General features: G+C 47.6%; 1 protein-coding gene across 6 annotated transcripts in view; it reads left to right on the forward strand.

The window, feature by feature from the left end:
* The window catches only part of LOC143768784 (uncharacterized), a 340,035-nt gene that overhangs the window by 317,082 nt on the left and 10,467 nt on the right, over window positions 1-12,486 (forward strand). The window lies entirely within an intron of this gene.

Here is a 12,486-nt window from a genome sequence, read left to right on the forward strand (position 1 = left end):
AGGTAAAGTCCTGGACTGGTGGTATGTGTCAGAAAGGTGATTAGCCTCAATGGTGTAAGTCCTGGAGATGAAACGTTCCACCCATCACAGGTTGCTAAGCTTTTAATTGGAACAGATTTTGGGTCCGGGTTTTAGGAGTGACCAGAAGAGCTTGGGTGGGAATTGTCGCTTCCAGCTGAGCTGTCTCAGAGTTGTCTGGGCATGGGGGGAGGAAAACTCTCAAGCGTTGGATCGATCCAGGCACTGTCTGAAAGAGCTGGACCTAGATTTAATACAGGTGAGCCCGCATTGCTGGACATTGACCGCCGGTGTGTGGACTATTTTTTTGTCGTTTACTTTTGTGGCAAATAAGGTTGTTTTCTTGTTTTGAGTCCTGTGGAAGTTTTACGGAAACAATAAACTTTGCATTATTTGACCAGAAACATTGCTTGTGTACCCTAGCGGCTGCCTAAAGAGTGTGTATCTCTTTAATTTTTATTGTACTTCTGACTTGAAAAAGACCCTTTTGGGCCAAAATGTTGCTTCCTCTGTCTATATCAATTATATTTCACCATGTGATTTCTCTTGTGCCTCGGAATCTTGGATATTCAGGCTTGTTTCACACATTTCTTTACTCCTTACATAAGTGTTCCTTATGGTGTTGCTGCCTTAAGTCTGAATCTATAATGTGCATATTCCAATAAGAACAAGGAGATGTAGTGGTGTATATATGCATGTGTAATATGTATTAATTAGATATCGTAGCTCTTGTCTGATTCACGATCTGCATTCCCATCAGTCTGGATAAGATAGTCTCATCCTTCCATCTCCATTTTTCATTTCTTGGCTGTATTCACCTCGAGAGGAGCGCCGTATCCTAAATGCAGTCCACTTTGATTGCGCAGTGTTTCGTTACGGATGTGGATGTTACATTGTTCCCTGACAATAGAAGGTGTTTGTGATTCTTCCAGGCTTCGCCAGTCGGCAGTGGTTTTGCTGAAGCTGTAGGATGTCTGACACAGCTCTGCAAGGCCTGTCATCTTCTAATCATCCAGCGGGACTGTTATTTGTGCGGTTACTCCGAGACTTAAAATGAGCTTTATTTACAAGGGGAAATAGAGCAGAAGAGACCTGATGGTGCATAGCCGGAACATGTGAAGGTCGCTTGTCCTGTGCCCAAACTGTATCACCTAGCGCTCCGATACTCTGCAGAAAACAGTATGGCCGCCAGGCAGCTCTCACTCCGCGCTGTCTCCCTCCACTCTTCCTTCTTACTGTCATAACTAGGTGAAAGCTACATTTTATAGCACACGACCATGTTTCTATGGCAGCATCGGAGAGAACAAGGCCAAGATTCAATCCGACACGTATGCTAAGAATGCGAGACAAGTTTTCCTTCGATCTAAAAATTAATTTCTACTGCCAAATCTCAAGGACATTGAGCAGAAGCCGCCGCGTTTCGAAGCCGAACACTTTCCCTTTTACTAATCTTCAATGAAGCAAAAATTTAACAAGAACGGTGACGGGTTCAGAAGAAAAAAATAATCTCACTCCATCTCCCTGACGCCCCGGTCACTGGTGTTGCTCCTGCTTGGCGCCCGTACAGGAAGCCTCCCCGACTCTGGGCAAAGGTTTCATTTTTTCAATTAGACAAATAATTATTACAAGGACTTTTGCCAATTTCCTTGGTATTCCTCTGCTGGATGCTGTAAATCTTAATCATTGGCGGTCTGTTCTTGTTTATATAACATCTAATTTCTATATATTATAGAAAAACTATGTGAGGGTCCTATGACTCCAAGGGAATATGTTATGGACCTGGTGGTTAGGAGCACCCGGAATGACCTGATGAGTAAACTAGTAATGGGAACAAGCTCTGGGAAAGTGGGAACTCTGCTGACCGCAAACCCTAGTCCTATCACACACACACTAGAAATAGCCGTGGAGCGTACCTAACTCTCCCTAGATGCCTCTTCACAGCCTAAGAGCTAACTACCCCTAAAGATAGAAATAGAAGCCTAACCTTGCCTCAGAGAAAATTCCCCAAAGGTAATGGCAGCCCCCCACATATATTGACTGTGAGTTAAGAGGAAAGTCACAAACACAGGAATGAAACAGGTTTTAGCAGAGGAGGCCAGACTTCACTAAATAGTCAGAGGATAGAAAAGGGAACTATGCGGTCAGCACAAAAGACTACAAAAAACCACGCAGAGTAAGCAAAAAGACTTCCCACACTTACTCACGGTGTGGAGGTGCCACTCTGCACCCCAGAGCTTCCAGCTAGCAAGGGAATATCATGATAGCAAGCTGGACTAGAAATTGGCAGTACTAAGAAATATATTCAGGAAGCAGTAACAACAAATGAACTAGCAAAGACTTAGCTTCTGCTGGAGTAGACAGGTCCTCAGAGAAGTCCAAGAGAGATCTGAACCAATACTGAACATTGACAGCTGGCATGAAGTAACGATCTGAGTGGAGTTAAATAGGGAAGCCAACATAGCAATAAACGAGAGCAGCTGAAAAAGCCAACCTCAGTGACCAGCAGTTCCGCTCAAAGCCACCAGAGGGAGTCCAAGAGCAGAACTAACCAAAGTACCATTCATGACCACAGGAGGGAGTCCGAGAACGGAATTCACAACAGGAATACACTGCATGGTATACTACACTGTAATCAAAGGAAAATGCACCAGCACAGAGAAATAATGGCCCATGGGGAATAGACACCTTTGGGGCTACCACCATAGAGTACCTGTCCTTTTACATAGAAAAGCCCGCTCATTCTGCCTCATCCTCCACAATACGGTAAAACAACTTTTGGAGCACATACCAGTCTAATATGTCCAGGAACATTCACGAATCTCAACCTCTGTAACATGTCTTCCAGTCATTTTGAGCTCTTGGTTCATCCTCTTAAGCATTCTGCCAGCATTGTAGGTGCTGGAACCTCCTTTCTCACACTTTCCAAAATGGATTGTTTATTCCTTAGTCAAACAGCTTCCCTTGAACTCTAATCCTGAAAGCAATTTGACAGCCAGGAGAGGCGGACAGATAAAGACCTGCCACACTTCCGGCAGACAGAGATTCCTTCATTCTGAATGCCCCACAATTTTGGCCCTGCATTAATATGGTCATTGAACACAAACTTTGCATTGATCAATGGTCAAAGCAAATATAGGAAACCTCTTCAAGACATGATATATTGCTTGATCACTGAGAGATCAGATTATAGCTGACTATTACTGTAAAGTGGACAGACACCCAAGACCATCCTGTAGCTTATGCTTATGTTACATAAGAGCTGGAATCACAGCTACTCTGCTCAGTGCTGCTGTATAATTTCAGCCATGACTGCATATGACTGCTTCCATTTGTGTTATTTTTTTGTGATAAATTTTCATATTACATCATGGAAAGTGATGGTGTTTAGCCTGGACATATAGATAAGGCTGTATGGTAAACTAGGGCTTGTCCCCCAGGGTGAAGTCAACATGAGTGGCCACATAGGCGATGCATTGTGAGACCGGGGGACGTGTTACAGACATTTTCTAAGGAGGCAACAAACACCAAAATAGGCTGGAGGACCTTATCATGCACACGGCATCAAGTGACAAACCTCCTGGTCACAGGTAGATCTGAGGTTTGGCAGACGAGTCCATATTGACCAGATACATGAGCAGCCGCCATGGAGGGCAGGGAACTGCAGATGGAGACAGAGGTGTAGACGGAAGGAGGTGGCCATTATTAGAGAACTTGCTCCAATGTGATATTAGACTGGCAGAGGCGACAGATTAACACCCGATGATACTAGAGACCGAGTGATGGTGTAAACAGGGACATAGCCGTCCCTCTTATGCATGCCCCTGATCTGTAGGAACACCCTTGCCCCTACTACCACCTAGACCTTCAGTAATGCTCATCTACTTAGGAATTTTCTTAGCTCCTTTCCAAACTTTTTTTTTTTTAATAAATGCCTGGTTAATTCCCCCATCATTAATTTTATTTACATAAAGTCTGGAAATGCCCATTAAGTCTGTGCACGCCAATGGCAGCTGGTGTCTTCGTTTGCCAGGAAGCTTTTCGATTTCTGTCCAGTGCTGGTTATAGTCTTGTTTTTGGCCTCGTCCCCAGAAAATTGTGAAATATATGTAATAGTCTAGATAAGTGACGCCACTTCATGAAGGTTTGTGTATTATGGAGTGACGCTGCGCCTTTAATTCCCTGCCTCCAGCTTTACCTGATATAATGCCCCATTCCTGAATCCACCGTATAAATCCCGCACAAGGCGAGCGGTGATGCAATTAGTTGTGTGTTATGTTCATTATGTTGGTATGACAACAAGAACACTGAAATGAACGATAATGGGGAACAGTAATACAGAAAATTGTGTTTTTTTTCTAGAGAACATCAAATTAATTGTTATATGCAATGTTGGAAATCATATATACCATTCGCAAAGCGGTTTCATGTACTGCTCAGTTCAGTTTGTGGACCTGTCTTTGCATTTTTCCCACACGTCACAGAGCAAACTCCTCATAGTGATATACTGCAGATCTGAAGCCTTCTTAGGCTACTTTCACATTAGCGTTTAAATCCGCAGCGTTTAAAACGCATCCGCAAGTGGTGGAAAAAACGCATGTAAACGCGTACAAACGCGGCATTTTTTAGACGCATGCGGTTAAAAAAACGCCGCGTTTCTACGCATTTATATGCGTTTTTTCCTGCGTTTGCGTTTTAAATACGCATGATGTGAAATTTCACAAGAGAAAAATCTAGACAACCAGACACTGCCAATGGGACTACAGAGGGTGTGTATTATGGGATTTCTTTATATTGACCCCTGAACAGCTGGAATCTTCAGATTTTGCTCCTGTATCCTGTGTCATGATGGATCTTCGCATGGAGAGCTTTTATTTCAACCTGGATTTAACCATCAAGCTGTTTCTTGTCTGTGCTTTTGCTTGGGAGCAAGACAGAAATCGCGAAAGATGGAGAAGGAGACAACGTAGGCGTTTTTGGAGACACCCCATTATCGAACTACGTGAGAGCCGTGGAGCCTATCACACGCTGTATGGCGAGCTTAATGCCAACCCGGAGAAATTCCAGGAATACACAAGGATGTCGCAAGACTCGTTCCGGGATTTGCTTGCTCGTGTCCAAGGAGCCATACGGAGACAGGACACCCAGCTCAGTAGAGCGATTTCACCCGAGGAATGTCTGCTGGTTACATTAAGGTACGTTCCAAATCTAAACCAATGACCGTCCAAATTTTGTATTTTCTGACATGTATTTTTTGGGGTATTTTCCTTTCTGTCTTTAGCGTAACCACACCATTAATAGAATAGATTGTAATTTTTGTCGGGTTTGTTTTTCTTACAGATTTCTGGCAACCGGAGAGAGTTTATCATCCCTCCACTTCCAATACCGGCTTGGAATATCCACCCTGTCCGGAATAGTTGTGGACACCTGCCGTGCTTTGTGGAATGTACGCCGGGATGAGCTTATGCAGCGCCCCAGAGTCCTGGTCGTTGCAGTACTGATGCTCCGCCGCTAAGGGGGGGGCTATGGTACGTCTGATGGCACTGAAGGAGTTCTTCTGATCAGGTATCACAGTCACCAAAACACTTCACAGTCTGGCCTCCAGGGGGAGCTAAGGGTGCTATGTATTAGGCCACTCCTCACAATCTGGTAAAACTGGGGGTTAGGCAGAAAGTTAGACAGAAGCTGACTGGGAATCGAACAGGCAACATCCTGTAGCAGAGGGTGTTGTGGGGAGAGACTCAGGGGGGTCCCTGTCAGGGGTGGGATCCTGACAGAGGCCTAGCGAACAGAGAGAACGTTACGGGACCGCGTCTGCACTTGATCGCGGCGGTACCCTAAGAAAGGACAAGAAGCGAGGTATATTGTGCTGAGTGAGAAACGAGATCAACGCAACAAGGAGAAATACCAGTAGGAGTCGTGCTGTAAGACGAGGCAACATCCTACTGAGGCGCGTAGCCGGTGGCCGGAACGCCGAGGAAGTACTAGGCTCCAAGCAATACTTCAAACCTATGGCAGGACAGTCAGCTATAGGCGGGCTGTCTCACACAAATCACCTACGAAGACACAGGGGGCAACAATAGGAGAGGGGCGACGCTAGGGTCCTGGAAGAACTCCGAGCCTACCCGTCATACGGGTGCGTCCTAGCCATATCATCTGGGGGACGAAGAAGAACATCAGAATCGAGTTGTGAGGGAACTTCAGAAACAGACACAACAGTTGTGGGGACTATCCCGTAAGCACAGCAGGGGAGGACCACAACACACAAGCGCTAGAAGGTAGGCACAGATTTCCACCTGCAAAGGGAACTCTGGAGGTGCCATCGGACCGGCCGGACTTCCGCAGCCCGGTTAACCGTACTCCGGACTGAGGATCCTGGGACCTTCAGTAAAGAGGTAAAGAGACTGCAACCTGGTGTCCTCGTTATTTAACCTGCACCGCACCACCACAACATCATCACCATTCCCTCTACCTTCATTGTACGCCCCTCAGCAGGGTCACGGACCGGGTCTAGCCACCGTGACAACCCCAGAACAGAGACACAGAGGCCCGGTACCGGGTACCCTTCGGCCCTGCGACAGTGGGGGCGCTACAACTTGGCATCATGAACAGGATCTACTTAAGCCTGAAGAATCAGGTCATGTGTGCCTTGGAACTGTGCTTTATTGTACTTGGACTGTGACTTATTGCAAAGACTGTGCACTGCCATTTGCCGCCAAAAATCGCCGCCATTACAGCGCTGAGGAGAGCGCAGGAGAAGAAGAGGGGCGTGGAGTAGGCGTGGACCAGCTGAAGGGTGCGAAAGACAATGGCCGCCCAGTCTAAATATTTCTGCACCGTGAGGACGTGTCCGTCAGCAGCCGAGATCCGCCTCCTGATTCTCAATGGTGGGCGGAGACAGCGAAAACGAAACCGCCCACGAAGGAGAGAGCGGGAAAAGAACCAGGAAGCGACCCATGCGGAGGACGCCATGACGAGTCGCTCAGACCAGGAATGCGGGGTTGAGGCCGAAGGCTCCCCCAGCCACCCGGATGAGCCCAGCAGTCAGTTCTCCGCGATAGGGGCCGGCCTCCTGCAAATGGAGATTGAGGGCCTGATCGAACAACTCCTTCAGCTGCGGACGGAGGCGCCAGTGGAGGACCTTCTAATGTCGGACCTTGTGTTGCTGCCGGAACCCCAGCCGACGCTCCCACTGACCATACCGCCAGCGGAGCCGACCGAGGAGGAGGAGCACGCACCGACTGGTGAGTCCGCCGACCCTGTCCCGCTGGCTGAGGGTCTGTTGATAGGCCCCGTCGCGGCACCCCCTCTTCCTGGGACCCGTAGACTCCAGCGCTTGTTACTGTGGGAGGAGACAACGGGTATGGAACATGTTTTGAAAGCCCTGATTCCACCGATTACCCCGCTGAGTGAGGTCCATGCGGAGCGTACAGTGTGCCCCTGGGTGAATCCAGGGCCCGACCTTATGGGATTCCCCGGGGTGAAGACACAGGAAGGGGAGATGGTGCAGTCCCTGAACTGGGAGGAATACCAGGCCCAGCTGGAACAGCAGTGGGAGGAGAAGGAAAAGGTGTACCAGGCCGGGCTGGAGGCCTACCACCAAAGGGACTTGGCGGTCAAGGACCGGGCCCGCAAGGACCCCACCGGTCACCAGGCCCCGCGCAGGCAGGGCACCGTCGTCGCCTTCAAGCTCCGCGGAGGCTGGGGCTTTATAAAAGAGCCGGGCCTGTATGCCGAAGTTTTTGTCAACCGGAGGGATGTGGAGTCTCATCTCAGGGAAGGCCATCCAGACCGGGATCTCTACCCGGGGGACGACGTCGCTTACACCCGGCACTTTGGGGAGAAGGGGTGGTTCGCCCTGAATGTTCATAAGAAGCGAAACCCCGTGACACCCCCAACTAAGGTGCTGGTGAAGCTGTTTCCCGTGGCGAAGGTGCCCCCTTGTGGTCAGCCCGCAATCATCACCAAGACCACCGTGGCCACTCCAACGTGCACCATTATCAAAACCACGACCTGCAGCATCGTCACCTCAACCACCGTTGTGGCCAAGGAGGCGCCTCCTCAGGTAGTCGGTGCCTCTGCTGCCCCAGGACTGAAGACAGTGGGTACACAGACACCCAGATGGGATAACACTCCCCCTTACGCAGTACCAGGCGGCGGGCAATATCCAGTGGGGTTGCCTCCGCCGGTGCTGCCTCCTGAGTGGTTCAAGTAGATGTTCTAATCTTCCGAACATGTAAATAGTTAACTGTTTGTCCTCTTGCTATGACCCGACTAGGGTTAACTCTTGAAGGGATCCCTTTGTTTACCCGGGATCCCTTCTTCTGCTTTTTGTTTTGTTTCCTGTTTTTATCATTGTTGAAAGAACTGCTGGATCATGAACACTGCATGATTACAAACTCCTTGTAAATAGTTTGCACCTTCTTAAATGTGCCCTCTACTGGTTTTATAAAAGAAAGGACTCTTTGCGAAGAAACTGTTCCTGAAGCAGTACCGGAGTCCTTGCTGCATACGGACTTGCAGCTTGAGAAGTTGCACTACCTCATAGAGACTTGGTTCCTTCTTAAAGGGAACGTTCATCGATAGTACTTAAAGAATGATGATGCTTTAAAAGAGAGTATTAATAATGCTTACGTATAAAGAGGTTATATGTAGTGAGCTAGTTAATTGTGAGAAATGTTTAATGATGTTGCTAGAAGAATGAGAACAGGAAGTGAACCCAGACGGGGTTAGTCGGTGAGTCCTCCTAGGAGCCATACAGAGATGGCTCGGTGATTCTGAACTGAGAGATGGAAGATAAGTTCTATACTGTGTATAGTAGCAGAAAGGCAGTAGGCCCGGGCTGAAAGGGGCGGTCCTGTAATAGAACGAGAGGCATTAGGCCTGGGGCAGACAGACAGGCGGTCCTGCAGATGTAAAGATGGAAAATGAAGGAAAAGTTGATTAGCCTTATAGCGTATTATAAGAAGGTCTTTAGTGGATTCAGTGTGTACATCCTTAAAGGCAATGTTAAATTATTGTTAAAAAATTTGCACTTAGTAGAATACCCGGATGGGTAAGAAAAGTTATTTATAGTATGTTATTTAAAGTATTTAACCATGTTGTAACGTTCAAGTGTTCTCACCTCCCGTAAAGGGAAGCTCTGTTCAAGCTTGCTTAATGTTATTGCATTTCAAAAATTGTATGTCTTTTAGCTGACATGTACTGTTGTTTTCTTCCCAGTCCAGGAGTACTGGATTTAACCGGGGGGGAGTGCAGCGCCCCAGAGTCCTGGTCGTTGCAGTACTGATGCTCCGCCGCTAAGGGGGGCTATGGTACGTCTGATGGCACTGAAGGAGTTCTTCTGATCAGGTATCACAGTCACCAAAACAATTCACAGTCTGGCCTCCAGGGGGAGCTAAGGGTGCTATGTATTAGGCCACTCCTCACAATCTGGTAAAACTGGGGGTTAGGCAGAAAGTTAGACAGAAGCTGACTTGGAATCGAACAGGCAACATCCTGTGGCAGAGGGTGTTGCGGGGAGAGACTCAGGGGGGTCCCTGTCAGGGGTGGGATCCTGACAGAGGCCTAGCGAACAGAGAGAACGTTACGGGACCGCGTTTGCACTTGATCGCGGCGGTACCCTAAGAAAGGACAAGAAGTGAGGTATATTGTGCTGAGTGAGAAACGAGATCAACGCAACAAGGAGAAATACCAGTAGGGGTCGTGCTGTAAGACGAGGCAACATCCTACTGAGGCGCGTAGTCGGTGGCCGGAACGCCGAGGAAGTACTAGGCTCCAAGCAATACTTCAAACCTACGGCAGGACAGTCAGCTATAGGCGGGCTGTCTCACACAAATCACCTACGAAGACACAGGGGGCAACAATAGGAGAGGGGCGACGCTAGGGTCCCGGAAGAACTCCGAGCCTACCCGTCATACGGGTGCGTCCTAGCCATATCATCTGGGGGACGAAGAAGAACATCAGAATCGAGTTGTGAGGGAACTTCAGAAACAGACACAACAGTTGTGGGGACTATCCCGTAAGCACAGCAGGGGAGGACCACAACACACAAGCGCTAGAAGGTAGGCACAGATTTCCACCTGCAAAGGGAACTCTGGAGGTGCCATCGGACCGGCCGGACTTCCGCAGCCCGGTTAACCGTACTCCGGACTGAGGATCCTGGGACCTTCAGTAAAGAGGTAAAGAGACTGCAACCTGGTGTCCTCGTTATTTAACCTGCACCGCACCACCACAACATCATCACCATTCCTTCTACCTTCATTGTACGCCCCTCAGCAGGGTCACGGACCGGGTCTAGCCACCGTGACAACCCCAAAACAGAGACTCAGAGGCCCGGTACCAGGTACCCTTCGGCCCTGCGACAGTGGGGGCACTACATTTATACCCGTACCCACCTTGGACATGTGGCTTGAAATTGCAGAAAAATTCTGGAGTGTGTGTGATTTCCCCAACTGTTTAGGAGTGGTGGATGGAAAGCACAACCGCATTATCAAACCTGCCAGAACAGGATCGGAGTTCTTCAATTACAAAAAATATTTTTCTGTTGCGCTCATGGCAATAGCTGATGCGGACTGTCACTTCATTGCCGTGGACATTGGAGCTTTTGGCCGTGGCAACGATTCCCAGACTTTCAAGAACTCGGATATGGGCCGCCGTGTGTATGGCAAAAATTTCAATTTTCCCCCGCCACAACCTCTCCCCAACACTCAAGGTCCACCGATGCCATTTGTTATGGTTGGGGATGAGGCCTTTCAGATGTGTGAAAACCTACTGAAGCCATATTCCAGTCGGGACTTGAACCACACTAGAAGGATCTTTAACTACAGACTGACCAGGGCCCGAAGAACAGTAGAGTGTACCTTTGGCATTCTGGTCTCTAAATGGCGCATTCTTGCATCAGCCATAAATCTAAAACTGGAAACAGTTGACGAGGTGGTCAAAGCCTGTGTGGTTCTGCACAATTATATAATGGTTAAGGAGCAACCCAACATTGAACTGGATGAACCAGTTGCACACCCACTGCCCGATTTCCAGCATCACCCGCTGCGTTCAACTGCAGCAGTTGGTCACATGCGGGACCAATTTGCTGCCTTTTTTGATTCAGATATTGGACGTGTGTCATGGCAGGACAATGTTGTGTAAATGTCCTGTTGTAATTAGATCTGTACCAGTAATTTTCTACAATGATAATATTTTTCATTAATAAACTTTAGTTTTGGTTGTGTTAACCGTGTCTCCTATGTTTTTCCTCTACAAACCAAGGCTGTCCTAAAACTAGCAGTATTTGGTCTGTATTTAATATCAGTATTTGTAATCCAAAACCAGGAGTGGGTGATAAAGGCAGAGGTGCTAGTTATTATGTTAATATCATAATTTACCTCTAATTGTTCCACTCCTTGTTTTGGCTTACAAATACTGATATAAAACACTGGCCACATACTGCTAGTGTTATGGCAGCCATGTTGCTTTATTGGTAAGCTTGTTGACGTCATTGAGTCGTGATTCTGTTCAGCTGTATCCATTGGACACATACTGAAGAGACAATGACTGTCACACTAAAGAGATCTATACTCATCAAGTCAGGTGTCAGAAATAATGAATTCATGATGCACATATAACAGCCTCATGAATTCACTATTTCTGACACCTGTGCAGGTGAGCATAGATATGCCGTGTATGACCACCATCGTCCCTTCACTTTGTGTGGAATAGATTACGTACACAGAAGAGAAAATGGAGGTTATACAAGGCAGTTCTCTACTCACCAGGTTAGGTATCCTAACTAATGAGTTTTTTTATACCTGGCCTGTTGAGTATAGTTCTGCATTGTATTTCTGCCATTTTCTCTTCAGACTGCAACCCTAGTCACAGACTAAGCAGAATGAAGAGATTATGGAGATAATACATGAATTAATTTTTTGGCCCCCCTCATATCTCTATACTATAGACACACAAAGCTGCAGTCTTTGATTTGCTAACTAGTGGAGATATGATGTGGCAAAACAATAAAGTGTGCGGCGAAGTTTATTATTTGGCACACGGTGTGTGTTGCCGGCGGCGAAACACACAATAAACCAAACATAATTGGGGCAAAAAAAATTGTATTTATTTTTTAACAACAATATTTATTTAACTGCGCCGGCTTGGGGTAGAGTGATGTAAATGGGGTGTGTGAAGCACTGAGGCCTGGCTAACCGTGGACGACGCAGAGGTGGCAGGAGAAGGGGCAATGAAACTAGTAGGGTCTGGAAGTTCGGGGATGGGGCTTGACACATGAGAGGCTTGAGACGCACTGGAAGGGTGAGACAAACCTGACATTACAGACACATTGGGAGGTGAAGGGGGAGGAATGCTAAGAGTCCTCTGTTTTGTTTTGTTTTTTGTAATTTTTTTTTTGTTTGCCTGGTTGTGGGAGGTCTTGGTGGGCTCATATGGCATGGCGTGGCGTGGTGGTGGCTGACCAGTCAG

Source organism: Ranitomeya variabilis, chromosome 4, assembly GCF_051348905.1.
Source record: "Ranitomeya variabilis isolate aRanVar5 chromosome 4, aRanVar5.hap1, whole genome shotgun sequence".
Taxonomy (NCBI): domain Eukaryota; kingdom Metazoa; phylum Chordata; class Amphibia; order Anura; family Dendrobatidae; genus Ranitomeya; species Ranitomeya variabilis.